The 14,527-nt window shown below is 36.7% G+C and overlaps 1 long non-coding RNA gene across 1 annotated transcript in view; it reads left to right on the top strand.

Moving 5' to 3' along the window:
- Nucleotides 1-14,527, top strand: part of LOC147035867 (uncharacterized) — a 61,360-nt gene that overhangs the window by 44,790 nt on the left and 2,043 nt on the right. The window lies entirely within an intron of this gene.

The following is a 14,527-nucleotide window of genomic DNA, read 5'->3' as shown; positions in this document are numbered from 1 at the left end:
TTTATCAAACATGTCAAGTCCAATAATTAAATTCCAAGTGTTGTGGTTAATTATGTCTCTATGTGTTATTTCAAGTCAACAAAAATAAAAAAAATTTATGACATTCTTTTTAATCTAATATAAATGACTTATGTTGGTAAAGATGGTTCTATCTTTGGTGTATCCCAAGAACTGGATATTGATTTATCAAATTATTACACAAAGGCACAGGCTGAATGACATAAATATAATATAACCAAAAATATTAATATGAAAAATGCTTATAAATTAAAAAATTGTCCAAGCCCGACTGACGCGAATGACTTGGTGAGATTAAGCAATTTATCACAATATATATCCTTAAATAAAACGGCTGTGTATTCCAAAGATACAGAAGTGTTGATTTTATCTCCAGGTCATACAGAATTCACAGTTCAAATTAGAATAAATTTTTAAAAAGAAGGGCATATCGTTTGTATGAGAATAGAACAATGGGGGTATGATATGAATGATTTAGGGTATAATTGGTTATTTAAAATTGACCTTGAAGACCTGGAACAATTAAATCAGTCTCGTAAGGAAGAATATTATCCACTTCATATAGAGAATGAGTTTTGTGGAAGCACGATTAATAAACAACGAATAAAAGAATTTAATAAGGGTAAATATAATAATGGTTTTGCCCTCGTTTATATCATGAAAACAGAAAAAACAGGATTATATATAATAAGTAAGGAAATACAAAATGATTTAACTTTGGGAAGATGGGGACGTGTTTCGTGTCATAATCTTATTCTAACATATATTTGTAATACATAAATGACAGCATGAAGGCTTCAAGAAAATTATCATTTCTGTGTCCAAGCATACCTTCAAGAAAAGGGTATTCCATATTTTAATAAATATGTTCTACAACATAAGAGTGAGGTATTTCCAATAAAAGATTGGCATTATGCTGATGTTGATAAACCAACAACTTTGGATTTAATTAGAATGTTAAATAATGATAATATTATAAAGTTAAGAAAAATTATGGCTCTTTTAGAAATTCAAAAGAAATTTTATTGGTTTCCTGTTGTAAAAAAATATATATTTTGGATACAGGAATAACAAGAAATCCCGATGAATATACAGTATCTATGATTTTCTATGGGGTGTAAGCGATTCAAGGATAGTAAGGGAAGAGGAAGACAAGGAGGAGAGAGAGAAGACGGAAAGAGAGAGAAGGAGAGGGAGAAGAAAGAGAAGAAAGAGAAGGAGGAGAGAGAGAGAGAAGAGAAGAGAGAGAAGGAGGGGAGAGAGAAGAGAGAGAAGGAGGAGAGGGAGGAAAGAGCGAGAATGAATAAATATCAAAATATGGAAACCAGGGAGGTTAAAAAAGAGATTGATGGTATTACAGAAAATAACTCAACCTACCGAAGAGGAAAACAAAGAATTGACAAGTATATTTGCAATATTTTCGATAAGACTATTGTCGTCGGCAAGATATTGATTTTAATTCAATTTTTTCATTTTTTTCTTAATTAAATGGAGGAGAGAGTGAAGGCATTTCGAAGATTCTTTATGCTTTAAAAATTAAGATTCAAATGTGCATGTTGGAAACTAAAAAGGTTTTTGCACTCTGCAGGAATTTTTCTCATAAATAAATGAGTTATTGTCTTAAATGTAAAAAGAAAACTAATACGAAAAAGATTTCATATTTTAAAAGTAAAAATAACAGGGTTATACAAAAAGGTATATGTTCGGTGGGTGGTTCAAAAAAAAATCAATTTATCTCCAAACACAAACTCGGAGGAGATAAACAAAAGTTTTTATCAGGAAGTTAATTTTCAACAACTGGAATACCAGGGGAATTACATCTACCAGGGTATTGTTTCTGTGGTCCAGGCACAAACTTGGAGAAAAGATTAGATGAGGCAGGCAATCCTAAATCATGGAGTAAGCCCATCAATAGGGTTGATGAAGTGTGCATGAGACACGATATTGATTATGGGAATACCACAACTTTGGACAAAAAACATGAAGCCGATCGAGAAATGTTGTTTATTTGTCTCTGATACAAAATCCAACTTTGAGAGAAAAAGTTGATAGGTTCATCGTGAAGAAGATGATCAGTGCTAAATTGAAACTTGGACTTGGAAATAAAAAAAAACATAGGCTCTAATGATGTCATTAAGACTGAAGAGCAATTAGCTGATGAATTACATTAACCAATATTCACAAAGTTTCGTTGAAGGAAGGTTTATTCCAAGGAAGTTGGTTTTCTTTGGTCTGTTGATTTGATTGAACTCAATAATGATAAGGGGTACAAGTATGCTTTAACCATTATTAACTTGAGGAGTAGATACGCATGGGTTGTCCCTTTAAAAAACAAAACAGGAAATACTCTTATGTTAGCCTTTCAACAGATATTTAATAAAAGTAAGAGAAAACTGAAAAAATTGTGGACTGATGAGGGTGGAGAGTTTTATAACAAGACATTTATGAATTTTATAAAAAAATAACAGTATTATATTATACAGTAACTTTAATGAAGGAAAGGCCATTGTTGTTGAACGTTTTAATCGTACCTTAAAAGAGATATATAAAAAAATTCACACAACTCGGTTCACAATAATGGTCATCTTTTATTCAGGATATTGTAGATAGGTATAATGACACGATTCACACATCAACAAATATGAAACCATCAGAAACATTTACAAAATTAAAATATGAAAAAGAGATTAATGTCAGAAAACCTAAGTTCAAATTTGGTGATATCGGAAGAATATATATGTGGAAATTTCATTTTGAAAAAGGTTATACTAAACGATGAAAGAACGAACTTTTTAAAATTGTGGATGTAATAAATACGGTTCCTTGGACTTATAAGATATATGCTTTGGAAGGGGAAGAGATTTTAGGTTCATTTTATTCACAGGAATTACAAAAGACAAAACTAAGCAGATAATACCCATGGGAGCAATTGGTTGGCACTTCACTCCCTCCTACTATACACCGTTGTGGAACACTCGAGGGCCAAGTCCGAGGTGTATAACAGTATATAATGTGTGTCAAGGGGGTACGTTCTTAGATCTGTGAACCCAAAACACAGAATCCTCAACTGAATTGTCAAGGCTTAACTTTTGTTTGTTGGTGTGTGTGTGTGTGTGTGTGTGTGTGTGTGTGTGTGTGTGTGTGTGTGTGTGTGTGTGTGTGTGTGTGTGTGTGTGTGTGTGTGTGTGTGTGTGTGTGTGTGTGTGTTTGTGTTTGTGTTTGTGTCCCAACCCTCACATTCAAAATCTCAACCCCAACCTTCACATTCAAAATCTCAACCCCAACCCTCACATTCAAAATCTCAACCCCAACCCAACCCTCGCCCAACCCAATGTCTTTTTTCAAAATGAGATTTCCACCTATATATTTTTTACGTTTTTTTCTCTTCTTCCAATTCTGTCTTTTAAGGCTTTCAGGTTTGATGACATAGAAAGGGGGAGTAAGCCTGCACTTTCTTCCCAGAACTAATAATATATATTTTTTTATGTTTTTTTCTCTTCTTCCAATTCTGTCTTTTAAGTCTTTCAGGTTTGATGAAGTCGAAACGGGGAGTAAGAACTTTCTTGATATTGCTCTCATCAAGCACCATCCAACAAAGAACTACATCGATAGGTTTAGATCCCAAAGCGTGATAACATTTTATGTCTCCAAATTAAACCCAACTTTCCAAGTCTCTAAGGTATAACCACATTCCTTTTGAGTTTCCAAGATATGTATCACATTGTGAGTTATCAAGCCAGAACCCACATTTCAAGTCTCCAAAATAAAACCAACTTACAAAGTCTCCAAGGGATAACTCATTTCCTGATTTTTTTCAAAATTTGTGAGTCTCTAAGGTAGGCCCCATATTTGGAACCATCTTGGCAGAACCCTTTTCCCGAGTCTCCAAGGTAGTTATTTAAACCATCAAGGCGTAACCCATTTACTGTTTTTTTCAAAATTTGTGAGGTCTTCGAGGTAGGTTTCAAATTTAAACCACCAAGGATAACTCTTTTATTAATTTTTTCAAAATTTGTGAGTCTCCAAGGTAGGCCCCATATTTGAAACCATCTTGGCAGAACCCTTTTCCTGAGTCTGTAAGGTAGTTATTTAAACCATCAAGGCAGAACTCATTTACTGATTTTTTTCAAAATTTGTGAGTCTCCAAGGTAGGTTCCATATTTGGATCCATCTTGGCAGAACCCTTTTCCCGAGTCTCCAAGGTAGTTATTTAAACCATCAAGGCAGAACTGATTTTCTGATTTTTTCAAAATTTGTGAGGTCTCCGAGGTAGATTTCATGTTTAAAACCACCAAGGATAACTCATTTACTAATTTTTTTCAAAATTTGTGAGTCTCCAAGGTAGGCCCCATATTTGGAACCATCTTGGCAGAACCCTTTTCCTGAATCTGCAAGGTAGTTATGTAAACCATCAAGGCAGAACTCATTTACTGATTTTTTTCAAAATTTGTGAGTCTCCAAGGTAAGCCCCATATTTGGAACCATTTTGGCAGAACCCTTTTCCTGAGTCTCCAAGGTAGTTATTTAAACCATAAAGGCAGAACTCATTTACTGATTTTTTTCAAAATTTGTGAGTCTCCAAGGTTAAGCTTGTATTCTGGCTCATCAGGGTCGAGCTCGTTCTGTTGGCCTTGGTCGATCACAAGGTCTCCGAGGTATAACTCTTTGGTTGGACCATCAAGGTCGAGCTCGTTCTGTGGGTTTTGGTCGCTCACAAGGTCTTCAACCAAGCCAACAATTTCGCCCCAAGTTGTGGCAAAAGCAGCATTTTCATTTCATATTTCAGATACAATTTCCTGTGAGAGAAATTAATAATGTATTCATTAAGTTATTGAATTGTTAATGAGTTTATGCTTAAATCAAACTTTAAAAATAGGAAAATAAAATCTTACCTCAATAGATAAGAGGTTTGAATCCAGTTCATCAACTTGAAGGTTTAGTTCAATACAAGTAGAAGAATGATGTTTCTAATGATTGTAATATCATACTGTGTGTTATTCATTTGCTGGTGTGTGCTGGGAAAAAAACAGTTTACAGAAATATCAGCGATCGTCCTGGTACCATCATCATGGAATGTGCTCGTTTATCACCCCAGTGGATTATCTGTGCTTTGATTTACCTGGAACTTTTATTGGTGGTTTGTTTAATCCTCTCATTGAGAGCTCAAAAACTTACAACAAAAACAAATGAATGTAAATTCATCAACTTCAGCCTAAGTAGATTCCTCTTTGTGTGGCTTACTTTATTCCTGCTTGCAATAGTACTGATGGGAGATTTGTTATTGCAACGGAAATGTTCACAATCATAGCTTCAGCATACATCTTCTTGGGCTGCATGTACATTCCCAAATGCTATATGTTGTTAATAAATAAAGTAATCTGAAGATATGAATAAAATAATCAATATATTTCCTTGCTGTGGAAATTTTCATGTAATTTCAGAGTAATATTCTGAGATAATGTTAGATATTGAAAATTAATTATTTGTGGAGGCATATATCTTCCCATCTGCACTCGTTATTATTAAAAGTCTCCACAATTTTCCTTTCTTTTGAAAAATTACTGCTGTGGACAGCATTGTCACTTTCCAGTTTCCAGGCATCCAAATGTAGTTACCCTCTTATTAAGGATTTACGATTTGTATCATTGACAATAAACCATTGCAAAAATAACAATAAAAAACAAATATAAACGGAACTTACCTTCTCACTTCTGATAAAATATCAGTCATATCTGTCACTAAATGTGGAGTAGATTATACATACTTAATGACTGAACAACAGTCTGTGACAGTACTAAGTACATTGTTCACTGCCCACATGTTTTACAAAAAAAAAAATCACATCCGTGTCCGAAAGAAGCAGTTCATTTTGAAATACACGAAGCTGAGAAATGAATGAAACGCTTTCAAATTACCATTTAGAACCCATTATAATTATCCTTTATAACCATTCAGAACCCTTTAGAATTACCCTTCCGAGCCCATTAAAATGACTCTTTATGATTACCTTGTGAACCATTATAAAACCCTTTAGTTCCCTTTAAAACTACTCTTTAGAATTTCCTTTCATAATTACCCTTTAGAATCCTTTAGAATTACATTTTGGAATCCTATAGAATTACCCTTTAGAACCGTCCAGAATTACACTTTATTATGCTTTAGAATCAAGCACATGGGTTAGTAAGGTTCTCCTTCTTCATTATTACATCGCCAAATTTTTTTATGTCAGAACTTAAACTTCGCCAAAGGGTTGTGCAAACACCTGCAAAGTGACTGCAAACAGCCATCTCTCTTCCGCACTGGGCTGCCATATCTACTGCCCCTGATGTTAACTCAGCCTGGGAATTCTTCCTCAGAAACCTGCTGTCTCTCATGTACGGATTCATCCCATCTCGTCTTCAATTATCCGACCCTACTTACCACCCATGTTACACTGAATCCGTGGTGAGGTAGTTGCTCTGAACCAACTTCCCTTCTCTTCCTGGAAGGAATCCGACTTTTCCGATGGACGGCATCAGCTCACATGTCCTATAAACCTGCTGATATCCTCTGGCACACACACTCTCTGCCCTTTTCACCCTATAATTTGCTCTCGGTCATCTTCCATCGGCATGGAAATCCACCAACATTGCTGCATTACATAACAAAAGTGCAAAAACTCATCCCCTCAACTACCTACCTATCAGCTTACTTACAGTCATCAGCAAGGTCAGGAAATTCATCATCATTGTAGATATGAAATCTTTCCTTTTCTCTGAAAACCTCATCTCAGAACACCAATTTTGGTTCAGACCAGGTCCGTCCACCTTGGACATGCTGCTTATACTCACCGAACAATGGTTGGACACCCTGTGGAAGAAAAATAATTATATTCATTTATTCTCAATTATATTCACTTGTTGTTGGTACTTTACTTTTTGCTGGAGTGGAATTGACTGTCAGTAAATTTTCCCTTTTCCCTGACAGTCTTTTGATCTCCATCCTAATATCAATGAATATACAAGTGAAGTGGAATCGTATCTTATGATGGAAAAGGTTTGCTCGCTGCATATAAACAGGCTGACCTAGTTGTTAACACTGCAAACTTTCACCTTGTTCTTATCAGCCCTTCCCATAGTTGAATTCCAAATGTGTTACCCTCCCATGATTTGGATGTCAACCGAGTATGAGAGGGATTGCTTTGGGATTCTTGTTAGTGAAGTTATTTGAATGCTTCAGAGAATCATTGAATGTTCTTCCTCCATATATACGAAATTAAAGATTCCCTTTTTTATTCGTGAACCAAAGTGAAAATTGAGTTTTTTTCCACCACAACCCTCAATGTCCGATCTCACATCAGGGCCGTCTCTCTGGACATGCTTTGGATACAGCCTGGTATCCATTCTTGCTCTCCAAACCTTACTCTCAAAGGCCAACTCCACTTATGGCTTACTGACTTCCTCTACTCTCGTTTCCAACAAGTGGCTCTCAACAGAAACATTTCACCTCCTCTCTCTGTCAAGGCTAAAGTGCCCCAAGGCAGTGCTGTGGGCCCAGTCCTATTCCTGATCTTCATCAGTAAACTCTCTGACTTTCTGGTAAATCCACTTCATCCATTTGCTGATAACTCCACCCTCTGCGATGAGATCCCTCATCCTTCAGACAGGCAGACAGCAGCCTCTTCCCCCCCCCCCCCCCGCTTCAGACCTTGACAACATCACAATCACATGCTGGTCAAAAATTTGGAATATGTCTTTCAATCCTGACAAATCTCACACTCTCACTCTCTCTCTGAAAAGACCGTTTGGCAACCATGCTCCCCGACCCCCCTGATTTCATCTCCTTCACTGAGTGCCCTTAGGTGTCATGCACGTTCAGACCACTCCTGCATGAGACATTCAGGGGTCGAGGCTGAAGTGTAGGGGACAATGAACAACCTTGTCATACTTCGACTGGTTTCTCAAACTTGTCTGTCATTCGGGCTTTCCAACAGAGCTGACCATTTGAGTTGATGTGGAGATCCTCAACTAGTCGCATCACATTCTCTTCTATACCAAAATCCCATAGTTTATTAAACCGCAGTGCATGGTTGACAGAAGAATATCATCATTTTTGAAGTGAAGTTGTGGTCCCAGTGTTAATATTTGATGCTTGGTTCATTGTGTTAATATTTGCCACCAACCATTCATCAATATCCTTCCGTCATGCATGTTTGACCTCATTCCTCACACCTGTGAATTCTGGAGTGTATACAGCCTGCCTCTTGTGCTCAATTAGTTGAAGTGTTGCTGAAGACAAATAGGGCTGTTTCCTCTGAGACGTTTGCATGCCACAGGTCTCAAGAGTGACATTGTGTATGGTCCATGCGATAACTTCAGGAGAGTCACCTTATGCAACAAAGGATCTAACCAGCCTCTACAGACTTCTGTTCCGACTTTAGTGCTTCAACATTTGGACATTTAGATCACAGTCCATGTACAGCTGCAGCACATCGGAACTTCCACTTCATGTTGAAAATTACAAGCCGATGATCAGTGTCAAAGCAATCGCTGTCGAAACAACAATCAGTCAGGTTGCTTCTTCGCCGATTAGAATGGAATCAATGGCATTTTTTGCCCTGCTGATACAAGTTACCGAATGAGGAGATCATTTGGGAAACCAGGAATGTGTGGCAATGAGGTTGTTACCCTTGCAAAATTCAACCAGTCAATATCTCCTCTTGGATTACTGTCACCATAACCATGAGGTCCAATGACAAAAGGAACGCATTGGTTGACAAGTTTTGCATGGAAATCACTATCCACTACAAGGGTGTCACAGTTATTTTTATTTGAATTGATCACGTCTTGCAGCTGCTCATTGAAGTGATCAATAACATCATCCACTGCAGTCGATGCCGGGTGTCTTTCTTGTTGGTCCAGGCGATATTTTCTCCATCCTTTGAGCTAGGAAGCGGAAATTTGGGGACAAAAGTGAAGACTTTTTTTCCAAAAATATATTTTTTAACTGTTTTGATTAATTACTTATTTTTTAATCGATTTATTAATTACTTATTTATCTTATTTCTCATCCTGGTCATATCTCAGGCACCTTTTGAGCTGATATTTGGACATGACAGCAATTGGGCTATAAAGAGTATTTTTGATTTATTATTTTTACATATTTTCTTCAGAAGTACATTTGTACACAAACTAAGTATCATTTGTACATATTTACCTCAGTATAATCTGTACATTCCCCTCAGAAGTTCACCGCTCCCTCCCAATTCCATCTCCATGTGCTGCTCGGCAGCATGGCACCCCGGCAATGTCTCATGCTGGAGGATTTATTTATTAATATGGCATGGGGGTGGTGTACATTGAATGTACAGCTACTTGTTTGTTACTTGCAAAATCAAAGATTTTCCAAGTATATTGGTTAGTCGATTTTGTTATTCTGTCTGTCTGACTGTCTCTTTGTATGTCTGACTTTTTGTCGCCTACAGGTCACAATTTTAAACCAATCTTCCCAAAACTTCACCACATGGTAGAGTTTCTCATAAAGAAGAAGCTTATTGTTTTTGAGGTCAAAAGATCAACATAGTCCAAAGGTCAACAACTAAGGTGGTATTTCTAAAATCCTCAATTTTCATCCGATTGACTTGAAATTTGAAGAGGATTTATATTTCAGGTCACTGAATTCAACGAGCCAATTATTTTTGAGATCAACATGGATCAAAAGGTCAACATAGGCCGACTTTCTGAAATTGTCAATTTTCATCCGATTGACTTGAAATTTGAAGAGGAATTGACACGTGTTCATTGAATTCAACCACCAATTTTTTTTGAGGTCAAATTTGTTTTATGGTTTTTGAAAGTATCATGCTCTGCACAACGTCTTCTTGTTTTTTTTGTTACTTGCAAAATCGAATATTTTTCAAGTATATTGGTCAGTCGATTTTGTTATTCTGTCTGCCTGACTGTCTGTCGCCTACAGGTCACAATTCCAAACCAATCTTCATAAAACGTTACCAAGTTGGAGAGATATTCTCAACTGAGAAGCCTATTGATTTTGAGGTCAAAGTTCAAAGGTCATCTTGAGGTCAAATTTCTGAAATTTTCATTTTTCATCTGATTGACTTGAAATCTGGACAAGATTTTCATATTGCATCACTTAATTAGGAATCCAACTATTTTTGAGGTCAAAAGGTCAAACGTCAACTCAAAGTTAAACCTATAAAATCATCAAATTTTATTTGAAAAATTGTAAATTTTCATCCGATTGACTTGAAAGTTGAACAGGATTTGCATAGTCCGTCACTGAATTTGGAAACCAACTATTTTTGAGGTCAAAACGTCAAAAGTCAACTCAAAGTCAAACTTCAAAATTCATCAATTTCAATCTGAAAAATAATCAATTTTCATCCAATTGACCTGAACTTTGATCAAGATTGTGAATTTTAATCATAATGACATTGACAATTTGATGTATCCATGGCAACCTTTGGAGAGGGGGTGGATTTTGCAAGTACTGTATCATGCTCTGCTCGACATCATTTTATTTTTTGTCCGGGCAAAATCTCATCCTTTGAGCTCGAAAGCTGAAATTTGGAGACAAAAGTGAAGATGTTCTTTGGCAAATTTTTATTTTATTTTTTGAATTATCAATTAATTGATTAATTACTTAATTATTGTTGATGTAATAATTATTTATTTATTATCTGGGCAAAGTCTCAGGCTCCTTTTGAGCTAGGCAGCTAATACCTGGACATGACAGTGAACATGGATTTGGCTATAAAGAATATTTTTGATTTATTGATTAATCAATTAATGGATAATTATTTTTTTTCTTGCTTGTCTGGGCAATATCTCAGCCATCCTTTGATCTCAGAAGCTGAAATTTGGGGACAAAAGTGAAGTGCTTTGGCAAAAATGATATATTTTTATTTTTTGATTCATCAGTTATTTGATATATTACTTAATGATTATAGATTTATTAATGACTTTTATATTTTATTTCTCATCCTGCCAATATCTCAGTCATATTTTGAGCTAGGAATCCAATATTTGGACAGGAAAGTGACCAAGTGATTTGGCTATATAAAGTATTTTTTGATTTATCAATTCATCAATTCCTCGATAATTTATTTTTTGATTAATTACGTAATTTTCAAAAAGTTACAGATTCGGATGAAACAGTGGTGGTTTTGGTATGCTATGAGCCAATTTATTAAGAAATTAATTATTTTACAATTATTATTTATTTATTTCAATTATGCAATTGAATTCATGAATCTATTACTGTACACTGCTCTCTCCCAATCCTGTCTCCATGTGCTGCACGGTGAGATTGTATCATTTGTACACATTCAGCTCAGAAGTACATTTGTACACATTCAGCTCAGAAGTACATTTATGCATATTTACCGCAGAAGTACATTTGCACATATTTACCAAATAAGTACATTTGTACACATAAACTAAGGATCATTTGTACATATTTAACTCAGCTGTACATTTGACAACATAAACTAAGTATCATTTGTACGCATTCACCTCAGAAGAACACCGCTCCCTCCCAATTATGTCTCCATGTGCTGCATGGTAGCATTGATGAGTGCCAAAGGTGCTCAGCAATGTCGCGTGCTGGAGGATTTATTTATTTGTTTGGCAATAGTGTACTTGTACTTTCGGGGCAGTGTACTTTGAAGGTATCCTTCCTTGTTTATTTTTTTATTAATCAATTACTTGATAATTACTTAATTATTATATATATATTTGTTAATGACTTATTTATTTTATTTATCATCCTGGAAATATCTCAGGCAGATTTTGAGCTCAGAAGCTGATATTTGGACAGGACAGTGACCACATTATTTGGCAATAAAGACTTTTTTGATTTATTAATTAAACGACTAATTATTAATCTTTTGATTAATTACTTAATTTTCAAAAAGTTACAGATTCGGATGAAACAGTAGTGGTTTTGGAATGCTCTTTGGCATTTGTTTGAGAAATTAATTATTTTATGTTTATGATTATTATTTTAATTATGCAATTAAACAATTAATGAATCAATTATTGTACATTGCTCCCTCCCATTTCCCACTCCATGTGTTGCAAGGCGGCATCGCGGGGTGCCTTCAGCACCACGGTGATGTCGAGCGCTGAAGGATTTTGTTATTTATTTATTTTGCATGGGAGCGGTGTACTGTGAATGTACCGCTACTTGTTTCTTGTTTGTTTTGGCAATATCTTAGCCATACTTTGTATTTTCCCCCTATCATCTGTGGAAGAAACATAATTATATTCATGTGTTCTCAATTATATTCAATTGTTTCTGGTATTTTGTAAAAAAAAATTTTGCTGGAGTCGAATTGGCTGTTCGTAAATTTTCCCTTTTCCTGACAGTCTTTTCACCTCCATTATGATAAATGAATATCTTACTGTGAAAAAGGTCTTGATCGCTGCATAGAAACAGGCTGACCTGGTTGATAACACTGCAAATTTTCGCCTTGTGCCTATCAGCTCTCCTGTTGTTGAATTGCCAAATGTCTCACCCTCCCATTTTTGCATGTCAAATGAGTACAAGAAGGATTGCTTCGGGATTCCTTTTTCTGGAGATCATTGAATGCTTTGGCATTAGTGTTCTCCCCTCCATGTTCATGAAATTAAAGATTCTCTTTCGATATACTTTGCCCGAGTGGACAATTGAGTTCTTGAGATCCACAACACATAACATAATGGGGGTCCCAAAGGCTTTGCCCCAATCCCGTCATCTGTTGAGCTGCCCTGGAGAGGGCAGCTGCACAGGAGATACTCCCATGGAGTGGGTTTTCAGATTTATTTTTGCTTTTGGTACGTTTTTTGGAATAAAGAGTTTTATTGTGGCCAGAGTGCAAATCCTGCCACCAACCTGCTAATAAAAGTAACCCAACTGCAGGAGGACGTCTGCAGACACAGTTGGGCACTAGATATCGATGGCCATTGGCTCACAAGGAGCTCATCTGCCCTTTGACAGGTTTTGTATTTAATCCTGATGGGTGTCCCTGTCATACACCCTCCTCACCAAGAAACCTGGTGGGGGAGATGGTTTAGTTGTCGACAAACCCGCCCATGAAGCAGGTTAGTACAGGTTTATATGATACCTGTAGCAAGTTACAGATCTGACCTGGCCTGACCTGGCAATAGTGCTTTGGAAAAAACCGTCTTTATATTTTTTGATTCCTCAATTAATCGATTAATTATTCATTTTTCGATGAATTACATAATTTTCAAAAGGTTACAGACTCAGATTAAACAGTGGTGGTTTTGGTCTGCGAATAACCAAATGATGAATAAATAAATTATTTAAATTTATTTATTTTGTTTATTTTAATTGCTGAATTAATCATTCAATTATTGCACACTGCTACCTTCCAATTTTTTTTCCATGTGCGACACGGCGGCATCACCGGGTGCCAGAGGCGCCCCTGCAATGGCACACACTTGAGGATTTGTTTATTTGTTTGGCATGGGAGCAGTGTACTTTGAATATACCTGCACTTGTTTTCTTTGTCATGAAGAAATATCTTTTCTGTTAAGAAATATGATGATTTTGGAATTTGGCACTACTCTCCACATCGATCGGTATAATAGGGTTGTTTGTCTGTCCGTTTGATTGTGTAACATTCCATTCCACCCATTATTTGGACATCTGACTCCACCCACAATTTCAAACTGAAAAATCATACAGCTGACATGTTGATGCTGTGAGAAGCGAAAGACATTTTGAGCTGTCACATTCACAAATGCCCACATCCATTGTTTAGCCAAGTTTCCCTCTACCCTCATGTTCTTCATTGCACAGCCCGCGAGCCACTGGCGGCCGCTGGTGGCCCAAAGTGCGGCCCCTGACATGTGGCCGATAATACACAAATGTGAAAACACCCCATAATTATCCACCATAAATGCTATCAAATTGACACAATGGTTTCAAATGAGTGTTATAACATGAAGCCTAAAAGTAATGTAAGTACATCAATAGATGGCAGTAATACAAACAATTATTTTTGCAGCCAAAGAAGAGTGTGTGGAGCAGGGGCTAATAGCAGTCATTACAAAGTCCTGCAGGTGGTGTGGCGGCTCTCACACTGATACCTTATCGGCAAAAGTGCCCCCCCTCTACAAAACAGTGAAGATCACTGCTCTATATTGTCCTTCAAATCTGCTGTTGGTGTCCCCCCTCCCCACCCATTTCCCTTCCCTTGTCTCCACTGTTCCCTTTGTTCTCTTATGTCCCGAACCGTTGAGTGTACTCGCTATTCACAAGCCTTTGTATATACAGTACACACCGTATACAAAAAAAAACTCATACCACCTTCTGCCATCGATCTCTCAAACACCAGAGCAACATCATCGTTTTCCAAGAGCAACACCTGCCACACCCTCTTTACTCACCAGCGTAGATGAACAGAGCCGCAGTTTGAGACGGTAACATTGCTACCTCTGTGAGAAAGCTCCTCTCACCCTCTCCTCAAAACACACAGGGGTCCCCTCCCACCTGAGGATGA

Source organism: Eptatretus burgeri, chromosome 1, assembly GCF_056783735.1.
Source record: "Eptatretus burgeri isolate ZD-2024b chromosome 1, Ebu_testis_v1, whole genome shotgun sequence".
In the NCBI taxonomy this organism is placed as follows: Eukaryota; Metazoa; Chordata; class Myxini; order Myxiniformes; family Myxinidae; genus Eptatretus; species Eptatretus burgeri.
This window is presented reverse-complemented; position numbering and strand designations above follow the sequence as displayed.